Source organism: Cupressus sempervirens, chromosome 5 (genome assembly GCF_028749045.1).
Source record: "Cupressus sempervirens isolate cs-2001-9-10 chromosome 5, ASM2874904v1, whole genome shotgun sequence".
NCBI lineage: Eukaryota > Viridiplantae > Streptophyta > Pinopsida > Cupressales > Cupressaceae > Cupressus > Cupressus sempervirens.
Genome location: NC_143122.1, coordinates 977,560,524 through 977,580,848, shown reverse-complemented (window position 1 = coordinate 977,580,848; position 20,325 = coordinate 977,560,524).

The following is a 20,325-nucleotide window of genomic DNA, read 5'->3' as shown; positions in this document are numbered from 1 at the left end:
AAATGTCATAAAGGGAGGATGAGACTTTGGAGGACTATGTTTCCCAGTTCATGTTTAACTTGCAGTATAATACACAACATTAGTTAAATGAGGAATCTCAAAAGCATATCTTTTTTAAAGGAGTTCCTGATAAGAGTATGGAAGCCTTAGACTTGATGGCTGGAGGTGATATTACACAGAAGACATAGACTGAAATTTGGAATATTTTTTTGAATTATTCTAGAGCAACAATAAAAAAGGGACAATGTGCAAGAGACTTACTTCAAAAAACCCTTGGTGCAGGAGTGTCCAAAGCAAAACTGTCAAACGTCTTGTCAGATTTCAAGCAGGACATCATTAATGATGTCACTACTCAACTAGACACCATGCAAGCATAAAGGAAGAAGGAGGAAGCTAATCTTATGCTGGAAGAGTATTTTCCTCATTGTAGACAAAAGAAGCACAACTATCGATGTAAACATGTTGCTAGCATGAACTCATAACATGTGCCTATGGAGTTCCAAAGTGATTGATGAAGATGAAGAAATTATCTACATTGCTCAATGTAGGCCGTGGGCTCCAAAATTAGGTATTCTTCAAGACCCACTTCATAATTATAGTGGTAATAGTCAATGGCAATAGAAATAGGGTAGTCAAAACAATTGGCAGCAACCTAACCAAGGTTGATAGTAGCCTAACCAAGGTTGGCAACTACCTAACCACTGTTGGCAGTAGCCTAATCAAGGTTGGCAACAACCTTAGGGTTCTCAAAATTGGCAGCAGCATCAACCAGCCTTGCCATTACCTCCTCAAATGCAACCTCTAATGCGTCCTATAGCCAATACAACCCCTCCTAAACAACCACAATTTCCTATACAACCCGCACCTAATCCTAATAATGCAAAATCCTTAGCCCAACAACAAAGTTATTCCATCACCTTGAATGATATTCATTTATGATCTGGAACAATGCTTGCATCACCTTAGCAACCCATTATAACAGAAGTAGAGGATACAAATACTGAATCCATTTAGGAACCTACCAACATCATTTCTCCTACAACCAAGAAACTGCCATTTCCTAGTAGGTTGACAAAACAAGTATTGCCGAACAAGAATCAAGTTGCATTAGATTTTCTTGATCAACTCAAGCAAATGACGGTGAAAATCCCTCTACTTGATGCAATGAAAGAAGTTCCTATATATTCAAAAGCTATCAAGGAAGCCTGTGTTAAAACTCTAGGAAGGAAAAAGAAAGATCCAAAGACTATCCATGTCCTTGGCCAACTTTATGATCTTATGCTTGATAACCCAAGGATACCCAAGTATGCAAATCTTGGAAGTGTAGTAGTCATCCTTACCATCCAAGCAATACAAGTACAGAATGTCTTGATAGACTTACGAGCATTCATTAATGTAATGACTAAGGAAGTGATGTGCAAGCTAAACATTATTGGTCTTATGAAAACTCCAATAATATTGCAACTAGCAGATAGTTCTACTATTATTCTCGATGGTATGTTGGAGGATGTCATTGTTACCCTACATCCATGGGATTACCCAATTGATTTTGTAGTACTTTCTCCAAAAAAAAGTACTGGGGGATATCCTATCATCCTAGGATCACCATGGTTAGCAACAGCAGATGCCTATATTACATGTCGATCAGCAAAAATGACCATTTCAAATGGTACAAATACTAAAAACCTAACCCTGTATTCTCCTACTCAACCTCTACTCCAAGATGACCAAGTTGTCTGGCCAAACATTGGGGATCCCAAAATGGACTTGGATTCTATTAAACAACTGATGATGATTTCAAGGGAGTCATTTGTAAGCATCAAAGAAGAAGATGAGGTTATTTCCTCCATCATCTTGAATGAATATGGAACACAAATTGAGACATCTTCTACACATGATCGTGTTCTAGAAAGTATCTTGCCTTTGCCATCCGAATATCCTTATTCTGAGTTTTTACAATTACCACATTCACTTCTTCCACATGAAATAGTTTCATCACCAATTTCTCACATCTCAATGGTTGAAAAAGTAGTCAAGACAACAATTGCTCTAGGAAAATGATCTGATTAGGATCTAGGACTATTACAGAGGAATGCTAATTGATTACATAGAATTAATTTAAAACTTTTAATGAATCAAATTAATGTAAATGAAATAAGAGAACAACAAAATTAAGCTGATAATAGAGAAATTGAGAAAAGAAGACACAAACAATTTGATCTAGGAGTTTGTCCGCATGGACTACATCTTCGGGTCCTACTCTAATAGGGGGATCGATCTGATTATCTCCAAAAATTAGGTACAAATGTTTTACAAAGTCACTCCTTTGAAGTAAAATAGCATCACATTGTTTCAAAGTACATGAATGAGCACTTCAAAAATCTCCCTTACTCTTGGCACTTGGACATTCTCTCCTTTTTTTGAATGCCCCTAAGAGTCTCCTAAACCCCCTTTTTTATACACGAAATTAGCCAAAATAGGGCTATAACAAAATTTACAAAAATAACCCCTTCAATTAATTCCCCTCTCAGAATAACCTGTTACCCATTTTTAATAGATTTGGCTCATGTCAATTTTGGGGTCAAAAAAATATATTATAACCTTAATTTACTAAGGTTGGTAGATTTTCGGATAAGGTCAAATAGAATCTCATAGAGAATAACCTTTAAGCCCAAAAATGGTGCAATGGTTAACAACCATTTTATGGTAACCACCAGTCGGGGGTTCTAACCCTACTAGCGGTGACCTTTACTTAAAGGGGCCACTTACCAATGGTTAAATAACAATTGCCGCCAATACATTTTGAAATCTCTGCTTGGTTTAGTGGTTGAAGAATGAACTTCGGAGGTAAATGGTCATGAGTTCAAATCTGACCATAAACTCTCTCTTTTTTTCCCACTTTACTGACATCATTAATATTCATCTCTTATGCCAAACTTTAAAATGTCATAACTTCCACGTACAAGCTCATTTTTTGACAAAATAAACACCATCAGAAAGCTCTGGATGAGCTCTTTGTTTTGAAATCCATTGTTGTACACTTTGGAGATGATTATTTTTTCACCTTTTTGATGACCTCTATACTTGATTTGACCAACCTTTGACTGAATGTAACTTTTGCATATGGACTCAATTTTTGTCCATTCAAATTGCATTGGATTTAGAATTTTGAGAACTTTAACTTGATGCTGATTATTGGAGTTTTGGAGATACTTCAATTTTGATGAAAGTATCCCTCGGATCAAGCCTCCCCACTGAGAAGCTTTTGGACCATTGAAAGTTTGGATTACTCAGAAAGAAAGTGAGGGTATAGTTCCCTCACTTTACCAATCTCCATCCATCTTGCCTTGCTTGGATGCATCCCCTTCAATCCCACTCAGAGGTATTCAATTGGTCCTCTTCATGAAGTTCTGACATTCCTGTCAAGGATGACATCTTGTGGCAATTCTGACATGTACTCTGGTGAAAGGTCATCAACTGATGGAACCTGAACACTGACATCTTCATCCAAGATCATTGGAGGCTCGTACAACTTCAAATTCTCAACACTGACAACTGAGTAAATTTGCATGTATGGAGGAAGATTAAGGTAGAAAGCATTGGTACTGATCTTTTCTAAGATCTCAAAAGGACCATACCTGATAGGTTTGATCTTCCTTCCTTCACCTTGCATTCTTTCCTTGCTGATATGTAACCAAACTCTGTCACCAACTTGGAATTGGTGATCAATGCGATGCTTATCATGGTGAGGCTTATATTTTGCTTGGCTCTACTCCAATTGTGCTTCTACTACCTGATGGATTGCTTGGACCTTCTGGATGAACTTTCAAGCCTTTTCTGCATCATGGCATCCATCTACAACATCATCCTTCCCAAAAGAAAAATCCATTGGTGTCTTAGGCAAGTAACCAAAGCAAGTCTCAAAAGGAGACCTCTTTGTAGAAGAGTGTGCTGCATGGTTGTAAGCATGTTGCACATAATAAAGACTTTCATCCCACAACTTAGGATGTTTGTTATAGTAGCCTCTAAGTAGATGCACAACTGTCCTGTTCACTACCTCTCTCTATCTGTCGGTCTGCGGATGGAAGGTTGCACTCTTCTTCAACTTGGTGTCCATGAGTCCCCACAAAGATGACCAAAATTCCCCTAAGAATCAAGAATCTTGATCTAATACAATAGAAGTGGGTAACCCAAAATGAACCCATACATTTTGAAAGTACAAATGAGTTGTCAGTTCAGCAGTGACCTGCTTTTTACAAGGCATTAAAATACACATTTTTCTAAACCAATCAAGTACTACATACAAATAATCATGACCCTTCCTAGACATAGGTAAACCTCCTACAAAGTCCATAGATACACTTTCCCATGGATAGGATGGTACAGGTAATGGTGTGTACAAACCCAATTTCATGTTACTTGGTTTGCTTGTTGCACACATTACACATCCTTTTATATACTTAGTGATAGTTTCTTGCATACGAGGCTAGTAACAATATTTCTACAATTGAGCTAATGTCTTACTTACCCTGAAATGCCCTACAATCAAAGAAGTGTGTGCTTCACAGATTACATGTGCATGTTCATCTTTAGGAATGCATAGTTTTCCCAAGTGGTACAAAAAATTGTCCTGCACATAGTAATCTTTCTCTTCCACATGTTTACCCTGGATTAGAGCTACATAAATATCCTTAAATTTCTCATCATTAGCATATTGTTCTTGAAAACTTTCATGAACTATAGAACTATTTTGAAGGATTATCAAAGCATTTTGAATAGGAGGTCTAGACAGCATATCTGCTACATTGTTATGGTAACCCTTCTTATACTTAATTACCAAATGAAACTATTGTAGAAAACCCATCCACCTAAAGTGCCTACTTTTTTGCAACTTAGATTGTGAGTGCAAATATTGTATTGGTTGGTGATCAGTGTGGATTACAGTTTCTTTTCTGATTAAGTAATGTTTCCATTTTTTAATACTTTGAACTAAAGCATAAAGTTCTTTGTCATACGTAGGATAGTTACTTACTACTCCTGAAAAAGTTTTAGAGTGGTAACAGACTAGTTTACCTCCTTGCATGAGTACAGCTCCCATGGAAAACCCACTCGCATCTGTCTCAATCTCAAATGGTTGATGTAAATTAGGTAGAGCTAGAACTGGTGCAATGCTCAACTTTTCCTTTAAAGTGTCGAAATCCTTCTGTTGCGGACCTCCCCACTAAAAAGTTGCCTTCATAGTGGTTAATGCATGCAATGGTGATGCAATGTAAGTGAAGTTTACAATGAACTTCCTCCAATATTGAACTGCACCTAAAAAACTCCTGATTTCTGTGATTGTACTTGGCTTGGGCCATTTTACAATACATTCAACCTTCGTAAGGTCTACTTTCAATTGACCATTCCCTACGACATAGCTTAAGTACACTAAGGATTTCTTTGCAAATTTGCATTTTGACATCTTTACATAGAGTTTTTCTTTTCTCAGTACATCAAGTACTTTCTTTACATGAATTACATGATCATCCCAAGACTTACTAAATACAAGAATATCATCTAAATAGACTATGACAAAATCATCAATAAAGGGATGTAAGACATCATTCATGACTCTCATAAATGTAGCTAGTGCATTACAAAGCCAAAATGGCATGACCAACCACTCAAAAAGTCCCTATTTTGTCTTAAAAGTAGTTTTCCAAATATCACTTTTTGCAATTCTTATTTGATGATATCCACTATGTAAGTCTAGCTTAGTGAAATAAATTGCATGTTTCAACTGATCAAGTAAATCATCAATTCTAGGAAGAGGGTACCTTTTCTTTACTGTTATCTTGTTTAGAGCCCTGTAGTCAATACACATTCTCCAAGTCCCATCTTTCTTTGGAACCAACACAATAGGAGAACCACAAGGAGAAGTACTAGGATAGATAACTCCTTTCTCGACCAACTCTTGAACTTGCTTCTTGATTTCTTCATTCTGCAACATTGATAAGTGGTACATGCTGATATTAGGAAGTGGTGCATCTTGCTACAACTGAATCTCATGTTGTATCTCTCTCTTAGGAGGCAATCCTTTCGGTTCCTAAAACAAGTCATCATAGGCAGAAACAACTTTGACCATTTCATCCTTATGTTTTGGATCACATCCCTTAAATGCCTTAGATGTTTCATCTTCTTTGGCTTTGACAAGCATTAACACAAAGTTCTTACTAGAGTTGACTAACCTTTTCATTTGACCAGCATTGATTAATGCTAAATTAGTCTTAACCTTATGTGCCTGTACAATGTATTCAATATTTTCTTTAAACAAATGATACTTATTTTCCCCCCTATAGAAGATAGCCTATTGATCATACAAATAGGGACTCCCAAGTACAAGACCACAAATATCTAAAGGGACTACATCAGCTTCTACCTCATCCACAAATTTTGCAGTGATAGCGAATCTTAACTTGCATTGTTTAGTTACTTGTAACTATGCATCATCACAAATCCATCCAAGAGGGTATGGTTTCGGATGAGGCATTGTAGTCAAATTAAGCTTTTTAACAACTTCTTCAGATATCAAATTAACTTGAGAACCCATGTCAAATAGTGTATCAACCTTAGTATGCTTAATAACAACTCGGATGTGAAATAATTCATTTATTTTCTTATCATTCTTAGGAGAAGATTCTTTACTTGTACTTGCACTTATACAAGAAGAACTTGTAGCTAATGAAAGAGATATACCTTTTCCTTTACCTTGAATCCTGGTAGCAACAATCTTTGTCTCATCTTCAGAGTCAAATCCAAGATCTTGTTGAGTTATAGCAGCAGTCTTTTGTTTTCCTTTGTTTCCACCAAATCGCTTCGGCCTCTTTTTAGGATGTAGCTTCCAACACTTAGAATCATCATGCCCTTCTTTCTTGCAATGTGAGCATGTGGGTTTCTCACCCTCTTTCTTTACTGTTGCTATCTTTTTACCCTTTCCTTTTCCTTTGGACTTTTCCTCAAACTTAGATGGTTTTTTATCAAACTTATCAATGAAAGTACCCTTACCCCTTGATTCTAAATGTGTTGCTTGGACACATACTTCATCCAAATTACAAGGATTCAAGATGAGAATAGAATGGCTTAGGTAAGAATGAAGACCACCTATATACTTGAGTAAAGTGTCCTAGGTATATAATGGGACATTTAATGAAATAGCCTTTTGATGAAATTCATGGGTGTAATCCTGGACAAACTAACCTTTCACTTGCCTAAAATGTTGCCAATTCATCATTAATTGCTGCATATGGCCTAGGGGGTAGAATTGCTTCTTTAAAGCAGTAACAAATTCTGACCAAGACAAATTAAACTTACCATGTTGTGAAGTTTCATCCCTAGACCTACTCTCCCACCAAGTTAAGGCTACACCACCTAATTAAAGAGTGGCTAACTAAATTCTATCAACATCATCTACAAGGTTTTGAACTCTACAGTAGACTTCTACTTGCTGAATCCAATCATCTAGTTTTTCGGCATTTAACTCCCCACAATATTTTGGCAAGTCAAACTTTACATCCAACTTGATTCAAGGCTTATGTCCACCCTTAAAAATATTAGAAGACTCAGAATGGGTAGAAGAAGAAGAAGAGGGGGGAGAAGGAGATGAGGGAGAAGAAGGAGAAGATGGAGGTGTCTTTGGCAGATCATGATCATCGCCTTTCTTTTTCCCTTTGTCCTTTCAAGCTGCACATCTTCGCATCTTCTCTTGTCTTTCTTGTACCAAAACTTCTACCATTGTCTGCAAATTCTGAAGAGTCTTCTGAATACTCTTATCTTGAAAAGCTTGTCCACCACCTTCATCTGCCATTTGTGATGATGGTTTAGTCCTTCATTTTCCAATCTCAGGATTGTATTCCTCAAGCTTTCCTTCACCTTTCTCAATCCTGGATCTTGTTAGCATTCAAATATGCAATACTAGTCCAACAAAAGCTGTGATACCAAATTTGATCTGATTAGGATCTAGGACTATTATAGAGGAATGCTAATTGATTACATAGAATTAATTTAAAACTTTTAATGAATCAAATTAAAGTAAATGAAATAAGAGAACAACAAAATTAAGCTGATAACAGAGAAATTGAGAAAAATAAGACACAAACAATTTGACGTAGGAGTTTGTCTGCATGGACTACGTCTCTGGGTCCTGCTCTAATAGGGGGATCAATCCGATTATCTCCAAAAATTAGGTACAAATGTTTTACAAAGTAACTCCTTTGAAGTACAACAACATCACACTATTTCAAAGTACAGGAATGAGCACTTCGAAAATCTCCCTTACTCTCAGCACTTGGACGTTCTCTCCTTTTTTTGAATGCCCCTAAGAGTCTCCTAAACCCCCTTTTTATACATAAAATTAGCCAAAATAGGGCTATAACAAAATTTACAAAAATAACCCCTTCAATTAATTCCCCTCTTGGAATAACCTATTAGCAATTTTTAACAAATTTGACTCATGTCAATTTTGGGGTCAAAAATATATATTATAACCTTAATTTACTAAGGTTGGTGGATTTTCAGATAAGGTCAAATAGAAGCTCACAAAAAATAATCTTTCAGCCCTAAAATGGTGCAACAGTTAACAACCATTTTATGGTAATCGCTAGTCGGGGGTTCTAACCTCGTCGGCGGTGACCTTTACTTAAAGGGGCCACTTACCAATGGTTAAATAACAATTGCCGCCAATAGATTTTGAAATCTCTACTTGGTGTAGTGGTTGAAGAATGAGCTTTGGAGGTAAATGGTCATGAGTTCAAATCCAACCATAAACTTTTTTTTTTTCCCCACTTTGCTGACATCATTAATATTCATCTCTTATGCCAAACTTTAAAATGTCATAACTTCCACGTACAAGCTCCTTTTTTGACGAGATAAACACCGTCGAAAAGCTCTGGATGAGCTCTTTGTTTTGAAATCCATTGTTGTGCACTTTGGTGATGATTATTTTTTCACCTTTTTGATGACCTCCATACTTAGTTTAACCAACCTTTGACTGACTGTAACTTTTGCATATGGACTCCATTTTTGTCCATTCAAATTGCATTGGATTTAGAATTTTGAGAACTTTAACTTGATGCTGATTATTGGAGTTTTGGAGATACTTCAAGATACTTTGGAGATACTTTTATATGAAACAACAAGATGCTTTTGCATGAGAATATATGGATATGAAAGGATTGGACCCCACACTCTGTACTCATAGAATCTACATCAATCCTGAGTGCAAACCTGTGAGACAACCTCAACGTAGGATAAACCTAGCATTAAGGGATATTGTCAAAAATGAGCTGCAAAAACAACTCAATGATGGTTTCATATATCTTATTTCAAATAGCCAATGGGTTTCATCATTGGTTATTGTACCAAAGAAAGGAGGAAAATGGAAAGTTTGCATAGATTATAGAGAACTCAATGCGGCCACCAAAAAGGTTCATTTTCCATTACCGTTTGTTGATCAAGTTCTTGACAATCTTCTAGGGAAGAAGTACTTTTCATTCCTAGATGGGTTCAGTGGCTATAACTAGATCTAAATAGCACCTAAGGATCAAGGAAAAACTACATTCACATGTCCATGGGGGACATTTTCTTATTATGTCCTACCATTTGGTTTGTGTAATGCACTTGCAACCTTCCAAAGGGCTGTCATTAGTATTTTTTTTGATATATCTACAGATTGTTTAGAAGTGTACATGGATGACTTCACTACATATGGGCAGACCTTTGAGGAAGCCAAAGAAAATTTGGATAAGGTCCTACAAAGATGTAAAGACTATAACTTGTCTTTAAATAGTGAAAAGTGCTTTATAATGATGCAAGAAGGAGTGGTGTTGGGACACTTTATTTCCCCCAAAGGGATTGAAGTGGATCCATTAAAAAATAGAGGTTATCTGTACATTATCTATACCAACCAAACTATGGGAAGTCAGGAGTTTTCTAGGGCATGTAGGGTATTATCGATGCTTTATCAAAGATTTCAATCAAATTGCAGCTCCTCTATATAAGTTGCTTCAAAAAGATGTTGAGTTTGTATGGAACAATGATTGTATGAAAGCCTTCTTGTACCTTAAAGAAGTCCTTTCAAAAGCACCAGCTCTCTAAGGACCAAATTGGGAGTTGCCTTTCTACATACACACTGATACTTTAGACCATGCCATTGGAGCCGTACTTGATCAAAAGTTAGATTCAATAGAACATGCAATATACTATATCAGCAAAATCTTCAGGGAGCTGAATATAATTACACTATAACAGAGAAAGAGATGCTTGCTATAATTTATGCTCTGAACAAGTTTAGGCACTATGTTACAGGATATTAAATATTTATGGACATAGATCACTCTGCTATCAAATATCTGATGAACAAACTCGCAATCTCTAGACGATTGGCCCAATGGTTGTTAGTAATGCAAGAATTTGACATAACCATTGTTGACAAACCAAGGAAGGAAAATGTTGTAGCTGATTTCTTGTCTCATCTTCAAACACCTAATGATCCTACATTCATAGAAGATAGTTTTCCAAATGAACATCTCTTTCTTCTATTGGCACAAAATCCTTGGTATGATGACATTGCCAACTATCTCACCACTGGAAGAACACCCCCACACTTCTCTGCCAAGGAAAAGAAACTATTGGCAGAAAAGAGTTTTAATTTCTCATGGATCTCAGTGTTCATGTTTTATATTGGGACAAACTAGGTGACACGGAGGTGTCTCCAAGAAGATGAAACATATGATATTCTTTATGCTTGTCATGATGAGCCCTGTGGTGGTTGTACACTCGAAAAGGTGCACTTCTCTAAATCATTCTATCCGAGGTTCTCCATAGATTGGAAAGCTTGAATGCCAACTTAGTGCTCCCTAGTCATGGAGTGCAAGGGGCATACAAATGAACACATAAGAGCTCTCAACTAAGCTTTAGAAACACAGCCCTTTCTAGTAAACCACAAAATGGGAGATTCTTTAGACAAGAACAAGAGTGCTAGTGTCAAAGAACTCTTGGATCATGCAATGCAAAAAATGAAACTATATTAGGATGAGATGAACAATGCAAGCTATACTAAAATGAGATGAGAATGTTACAAATCCAACTATTAAGCTATGTGATCTAATTATTTGCAAAGAGAAAACTACACTAACATGCAATATTATCTTAAGACTAATATGATGGAATGAGAGAATGAGACAAGAAATGAGAAGTTCTCCACAAAGCTCCAAAGAAACCTGTTAGAAAACCTGCAGCATGACAATATTCAAAAGATGGATTGAGGGGGAAAGCTCTCTCCCTTTTAAAGATGTATGGATGGTAGAGATCAAGATGAAGATGGAGGATGATCAATGGTGGAATTCAAAAAGAGGAGTGATCCATGTGCACACACAAGTCAACCAATAGAATATAAGTTGACTTGTCATATAAGACAAAAGTCACAAAGCCTTTTCTTTTAATTGCAAAATAGAAAAAGAACTTTATGTGTGCACTTTAAGTGGGTTAGAAGAATGGGGTCTTTTATTTAATTAAAAGGGGACACGTTCTTTTAATCAAATAATGAACTTAGGATAGCATAGTCAAACTATAGGTTATAATCAAATAAATTGATTATTAGCAATTTGGCTTAGGTAAGTGATTAAATTAATTTATCCAAAATGTTGAAAAGGGGACTAATAGTCTAGATGACCATTTTTAGGTGATTACATTTGCCCCTCTTTGACTAATGCGTGATCGATCTGGGAACACATTATGTCAAAGAAAATCGAAGCCAAGTAGGCGATGATAGATATAGATGTCTAATTCCGAAGAGTGAAATGCAGAAATAGATAGCAAGTCCTGAATGCACAACCTGATAGCAGTAGTACTGAACACTAGGAAGAGATGATGTTAGAATTCAAGAAGAATACTAACACTTAGAAAAGAAGATAAAGTGAGAGCAAGTGAGAAGATAAAACAAATGCTCCTAAGCAGTGATAGAGTATTTCTGCCCCCTCGGGATCAAAATTGAAATGAGGTAAGGGGATGCAAAAACTAGCTAGAAATGAGAAAATTAGAATGTAGCAATGTCCAAGATGATAGATAGATTATTAGAACCCAAGAATGACTATATAAAAAAATTGATAAAATGCCCCAGTTTAACTAGAGTTGACCTTGAAGGATATAGCATAAAAATAAGGTCAAAATGAGTAGAAAGGTGATTTTAGACATGAAATAGTGAATTTAAGTAGATATGAAGTATGAAAATGATGAAGACATGAAGAAATGAAGATGCCCCAGTGATGATTCAGAGATTAGACCTCAAAAGGTCAGCTAACTGCTCAAAAGAAAGTAGAATTTTAAAAGACAATTTTGACCATCAAGATGAACTCAAATTTGGATTTTGATCCCGAAAATGAATCTAGGACGTCAAAATTATTTAAGAGGTCAAAAAATTATATAATGTGATGACAAGATAGAAAAGAGATGAAGCAAAAGATTAAGAAGGTGAAAAGACATGAACAAGAAGAAAGTAAAGAAATATATGAAAGGAGTTAGTTGATATGTCCACAAAAAGATGAAGAAAGAGAGCTCTCCCCATATGCAAGAATGCAAGACTAAGCTAGAAAATGAACCTAAAATGCAAGCTAATATGAAAAGTGGTTTACCAGTAGGAAGTGCATAACATTTAGACTCTTAATTTCACCATTGAGCATTTATTAGGGACATCATGAGATCATACAACCATCACTAGTATAACTATGAGGATATGAATATGATCGATATCAGATAGGTATGTGGAAATCCAATCTAAGCATCAGAGACATGTAAGTCAAGATAACTACGTGATTAGATTCCCTAAGTTTATTTTAGCAAGATTACACCTATATCAAGGCATAAGTGCCAAGATAAACCCCAAGTGTGATCTTGCAAAATAGTCAAGGATGATACATTTGTAAGTCAACATGTTGAATAGGACCAGCATAAATGCTTACAACACTATAGACAAACAAAGTATACCCACAAGTAGAAATCAAGAAGACATGCCCCATGCCTCCAGTCTTCTAGTCAATGAAATCCTTGAAAGACTATTAGGGAGGTAACACATGGCAAAGAAATCATCATAGATAGCATAGAAAGTAGATAAATATCAGCATAGCTTAGTCGTTTAAATGTTAAAGTGTGTGTGTGTAAGTCACTTGGCCATTTCTTCCAGACTTGATTCTAATAGTGAGAAATATCGCAACATCAGAGACCGTAGGTAAACTATCTATAAAGTGTTGAAAAACACTTGATGTCAAAGTGGGGGAAGTGTTGAGAAACACTATTTTGTGAGTTTTCAAAGAAACCCTAATGCACAAGAATACCTCAATAGGCTAAGTAGCTATGCCCCCAAGATGAGGACAAGAAACAATTCTAAGCTAGGAAATGTGTAGCAGAGTGGATGATTGAGATTGATAGACATAGGTGCAAGGGTTTCAAGTAGCGCCTGTTTCCAGGTTTTCACTATTTTAACAGATTTTTTTTTTTTTTTTTTTTTGGTGATACGTCAAAGTGAGGTTTTCACTAAGATGATCATTTTTTCAGGACATTTTCTGATTTTTTTAGGATTTTTTCAAGCTCATAGATATATACAAGATAGCTGAGCAGTAAGTCTCTAAGTATAGAACTTCTTCAAGTGTAGGATGTTGATAGGCTCTGCAAGTTCTTCTCCCTCTGAAGTAGACAACTGGTAAGCACCAGACCCAAATGTTGCTGTGATAATGTAAGGACCCAACCAGTTAGGTTCAAATTTCCCTTTCTGTTCTTGATTTTGCTAATTTTTGGGATTCTCTCTAAGCACGAGTTCACCAACTTGGAACTCATGGGGGTGAACCTTCTTGTTATATTGTGTAGACATGGGCTTCTGATAAGCTCTCATGTGATCAAAAGAAGCCTTGCGACGTTCATCCAGAGTCTCTAATTCCTGTACTTGCATAGCTCTATGATCTTCATCAGTTATTAACCCATGTAAGGAGACACGTAAAGAAGGTATCTCGACTTCTAATGGGAGAACAACCTCAGAGCCATAGACTAGAGAAAAGGGCATAGCCCCTGTAGGAGTACGAATAGAGGTTCTATAGGCCCAAAGTGCCAGATTTATTTGCAAGTTCCAATCTTTCCCAGACTTGTGAACTGTGCGGTGTAGGATTTTCAGCAATGTTTTATTAGAGGCCTCAGCTTGGCCATTCCCTTGGGGATAGTAAATGTACACTCAAAAAGGTGCACTTCTCTAAATCATTCTATCTGAGGTTCTCCATAGATTGGAAAGCTCGAATGCCGACTTAGAGCTCCCTAGTCATGGAGTGCAAAGGGCATACAAATGAACACATAAGAGCTCTCAACTGAGCTTTAGAAATGCAGCCCTTACTAGTAAAGCACAAACTGGGAGATTCTTTAGACAAGAACAAGAGTGCTAGTGTCAAAGAACTCTTGGATCATGCAATGCAAAAAATGAAACTATATTAGGATGAGATGCACAATGCAAGCTATACTAAAATGAGATGAGAATGTTACAAATCCAACTATTAAGCTATGTGATCTAATTATTTGCAAAGAAAAAACTACACTAACATGAAATATGATATTAAGACTAATATGATGGAATGAGAGAATGAGACAAGAAATGAGAAGTTCTCCACAAAGCTCCAAAGAAACTTGTTAGAAAACCTGCAGCATGACCATATTCAAAAGATGGATTGAGGGGGAAAGCTCTCTCCCTTTTAAAGATGTATGGACGGTAGAGATCAAGATGAAGATGGTGGATGATCAACGATGGAATTCAAAAAGACGAGTGATCCATGTGCACACACAAGTCAACCAATAGAATATAAGTTGACTTGTCATATAAGAAAAAAGTCACAAAGCCTTTTCTTTTAATTGCAAAATAGAAAAAGGACTTTATGTGTGCACTTTAAGTGGGTTAGAAGAATGGGGTCTTTTATTTAATTAAAAGGGGACATGTTCTTTTAATCAAATAATGAACTTAGGTAAGTGATTAAATTAATTTAGCCAAAATGTTGAAAAGGGGGCTAATAGTCTAGATGACCATTTTTAGGTGATTACAGTGGTCACTTTGCTAACAAATGGACTACATTAAAGATTTTGAATATAGGTTATTATTGGCCTACACTTCACAAGGATGGGACTCAGTATACAAAAAGATGTGACAAATTCTAGAGAATGGGATGCTTGACAAGGATGGATGAAATGCCCCTGCAGCCATAGATAGTAGTAGCACCATTTGAAAAATGGGGAATTGACTTTGTTGGTCCCATGGAACCACCATCAAAAGGAAAAAGTTACATCTTATTATGCACCGACAATGTTACTAAATGGGTAGAAGCGAAGCCTATGAAGCACCCTCAGGATAACAATGTTGCAAGGATCCTATATGAATCTATTTTCACTAGATATGGTGTTCCAAGAGAATTGCAATCAGATCAAGGGACTTAGTTTACATCTAATCTAATAGCTACACTTATGGAGGAGTATAAAATCTAACATGGTAAATCTTCCCCATACCATCCATAAGCTAATGGACAAGCTGAAGTGACAAACAAGGAGTTGGAAAATATACTCACTAAAATAGTGTCCTTACATAAGAAGGATTGGGCAGCTTGACTTCCTGAAGCCTTATGGGCATATCGAACAGCATGCAAGTCTACTATTGGGTTCACCCCTTTTGATCTCCTATATGAAAAAATAGCTCTTATGCCAATTGAATTTGAACACAAGACTATGCGAACAGCCCTAGAACTAAATATCACTCTTCCTACAGCACAATAGGACCATATATTGCATCTCAATGAGCTAGATGAATGGCGCAAGTTAGCTCTTCATAACACAAAGTTGATATAGAGTCAAAGGAAACAATGGCATGATAACTTTATTAAAGAAAGAGAATTCTCAGTTGGTGATTAGGCACTACTATATGATCCACGCTATCAGCACCATCAAGGAAAATTTTAGACCAGATGGCTTGGACCATATGAAATTGTTGCAATTTTTAGTAATGTTGTAATTTTTAGTAATGGAGCTGTTTAATTATCTACAAATGATTCGGTCAAATTTAAACTCCTGGTTAATGGACATCATCTAAAGCTATATCATAAACCAACCACCTGGGAGGAATTTCTTCAACAGTTCAAAATAGCAAAAACATCTCTTCCTATAGCCTCTACGTTTGAGTCTTCCACTCAGATGCCTCCAACCCCATGAATTTATTTCAAGGTCTTCATAATAAAAATTTTGCAGTTTATACAAAATTCATTTCTTTTCCATTTCATTCCATCTCACCTTCTTATCTTTCCATCATCACTCCATCCCATCATAATTCTGTGGTATGGTATTCTTTCGAGCATGCTTCCTATTGCACTCCAGGTCAAGTGACACTCAACTTCTCTTCATTTATTCATTTTATTATTTATTTAGAATGGCATAATTATTTTAATTTTCAAAATTCACAATCTTTAAGGCCTGGTGGGACCCAGTCCATGAGAGGTTTGGGGGGTGGGGAATCAAAATCATAAATAAACCAAAATTAAGTGACTTGAAGCCATAAATGGAAATTTGAGGAAATCTTATGTTGGCAAAAAAAATGTACGAGGTAGGTCATCTCGGGGATGAGTTGGCATCACTTCGTACTTCCTTTCTATGTGCGAAAGTAAGTGCGATCATTATTTTATGATTTCCTTAGTGCATAACTTCTTATTAACACCCCCATTATGGTAATGTCATCATGCAGTACTGAAGGAGATGTGATGTGATGTTTGAAAAGTGTATTTTAAGACTATTTTTTTATTTTCAAACACTATTGTAGTCATTGTTGATACCCTATAACAACCTCCACCCCCATGTTCAGTCATTTTCAATCCCTTTTAGTAAAGTTGCAACCATTTTTTTGAACCAGCAGACCATAGAGTTTTCTTGGAGAACCCTACATCATGCAATCTATTTCAACAGTGAGGCTAGCTGGTGTATTGTCTTAGTTTGAAGCAATTCGACCAAGAAATTGCACTTCAATTTCACAACATGTTGAGGGATGGGTATGCTACTATGAAAGGAATTCACATAGAATTCACTAAAGAAGTGGTTGCAGAAGTCACTGGGTTACCAAAAAATGGGGAATGATGGACAAAAGACATGGATGCATGGACAGAAAAAGAACAATTCTTAGTACATGGAGACCCTCAGTTGGAGAAGAATAAAAAGTAAGGTACTTTGTGGTTGTCTCTCCCTCTGCAATTTTTCCAGCCTGCTAAATTCATTATAAGATATTTTACTTGTGAAGGAAGATACTCTCATTTGCATGCTATGCATTTTAAAATTTTAACTGGATTACGACATGGTGATCATCTTGTGAACCTTCCAACCTTTCTCTACAATATTATTAAAAGACAAGCTTCTTATGTCCAGCAAGGAAAATTCCAGTCAGTGTTCCACCATTGTTTAATTAGGGCCATAGTTGGAAAGGAATTGACTAGGCAACACCTTGGTACATGGGAGGATTTTGATAAATTAAAACCAATGGGACCACAGAGAAGTGGGCCTAGAGGGCAAGGAATGGAGACACGTGAGAAGACTATTGTAGGAGTTAGGAAAGTGGTATATAAAATAGCTTCAGAAGATTTAGCTTCTGCATTCCAACTAAAAGCTGTGAAAAGGAAAGTTCCTCCCATGAATGCCTCTACCTCCAAAAAGAGGAAGGCCCATGCAGCTGCTATAGAAGAAAGTTTAGAGGAGGTATCTCCCCTATCACACAAAACTATGCTTGATTCTAAAAAGGGGAAAGCTATTGATAAGGGCAAGAAACTGATTTCTACCCCAATTTCTACTCCATGATGAGTCACCAGAATGTCTATGGTAAATTTGAGAATTGAACCTCATGTGCCACCTGTTGAGCCTCCTATACGACCTATTGATGTTGAAACTCTAGTACCTACACCTGCATAGTCACCAAAGAACACAACACCTACTCCTAAACATGATAGTGATCTTGAGGAAATTCCCCAAAGACTAGTTAGTCCTATCAACATTGGTAGTGATATAGATTCCTTGGAAAGAACAGTGTTTGGGTTTAAGCAATGAATAGAGGGAAATGATAATTTACCTTCAGAAGGATACCCATCGACTACTCAAGAAATAGTTTAGGAAATTATGGAAATGTTCCAAGTTAAATCATGTATTGTGTCTTCCCCTGTAGTCATTGTGCCACAAGAAAGAATTGATAGTCATGTTGCTCATCAACCACTTGAGGATGACAACAATGTTGCTAGACTAAGTGTCAATCCTTCCACTAGTCATGATGATGACAATCATCTAGTTGTTCGATGTCATTTGCCACCTAATATTTTCACTCCACTATTAACCATCTTTAATGTTTATCAGCAATTTCATTAGGAAAATAAAATTGGGATCTAGAAAGGAAACAATTGCTCAAAACCATTAAAGAACAGGAATAGAAAATTGAAGACAAAGATAATGAAATTAAGGTCCTATAGCAACATGTTACTAAGGTAATAGAGCTCATTCTAGAACTTCTGAGTTGCAGATCGTCGTCTCCTATTTATACATTATTTTTAAAAGAGAAAATGGTCAATTTTCAACTGTCTTGGGTTATTCGAGGGTTGAATCCTTCCTTGAACACACCCCAAGAATTCTATGTAGCATTTAAATCAGTTCCAATGGCTTTCCAAAATCTTCTTTGTGAATTGTACATCCATACTCTTGCAGTACCAAATAACAAAGATTGGAATTCACTATTGTATGTGGGAGATGTGCAGCTTAGAGCCATTATGTCATGGATGCAAAATGATATCAGTCGAGAAAGTCAAGCTGCTCCATATAGGGAAAAGGAAATGTTGGAACTGTGAAAACATTCATCCTAAGGTGTAGAATACTCATAGAGTTTTCCTTGACTGGCTCTCCATTAACAATAACCCAAGTGGTGCTGCTAAAATTCATCCTGTTTGAGAACAGGCATTCCTAGAATAGGAGCAAAATTGTTCTACCATTGCTCCTAAATCCATAAGAGCCTCTACTTAGAGGTGGATTTGGTTATTAGAAGATCTGAAGACAAGGGAGTTACATTCACCTTAGAACTTGGAATTGGTCACTTACAGAATGCTTAGGTATGTGACAATGGCTAGGAATAAGAAAAGCTATTGGGTTCCTCTTTGCTTTCAACCACCTATTATACTACATCTCATGCTTGGAAAAATTGAATCATTTGCTAATTACAACCTAAACCATGAGGAATAGAAATGAGAAAGATTGAAATAGAACCATGGATACTTCAACTACAGGGCTCACAAGTTAGGAGAGAAGGTTCCCAGTGACCTCAGGATGTGGATGTGGATCAAGAACTTATGAATGCTGAAGGGACCAACACTAAGGTGGTTGGGGGGAAAATGATGGCACAGAACAATAGATGATTTTTTACCCTTTTTATGAACATTTGTTTATATCTTGTTGAAACTTATCATCTTTTAAGCCTAGTATTTTGAAATTTTTAATGTATAAAGTGAGAACTTGCGGCATGAAAATGATAGTTGATATTATTTTTAAAAAGGGTTCATTTTGTTAAGTCTTTCTTCATGTATACTTAACATGGGTAGGTTTTCCTACAACTGAAAAGATTGTGGAACCATTAGTTGAATAATTGATGCTTTTCTTATAAATTAATAAATATGAATAGATTTTGTTGGAAGTTTTGTATGTATCATTGATGTCCGCAAGAATCTAAGCCAAGCGGGAATCAACTGAATGACCACAAAAGACTTGCATTGAGGAAGTGCTGGTGTTAATGAGACTCAACGGAAAAAACTAGAAGGGACCTAATTTCATGGATGATAAGCGGGACCTGCTAAAGAAAATGTGCAAGAAAGTAAGCATTGAAGTGGTCAGTTAAACATGCATGGATCTGTTATGGATACTTGGATTCTTGGAGGATGCTTTAAGTCAGAAATAGGAGAAAATCTAGCATCTGTTGTGCTCTATATTTATGAGAATTCAAGAGAATAGTTAATGCTTTTGCATGTTGTAATAGACTATCCTTCATGAGGAAGTCATAAATTTAGGAGTTTTTTATTCCTTCTCTTTAAATAAGACCCTGTCTATATTCAAAAGATCAAGAGCGAAAATAGGAGAATAATAGAAGGATAGATTGCTAGTTATTTAGTTTTTTCCAAATCTGTGTACCACTGCATGTTTGAATGAATATATGATTTTACTAAGTTCTTACACTTTTATCTAAGATTATCTTTCCTTCATTCTTCTATGGAGTCC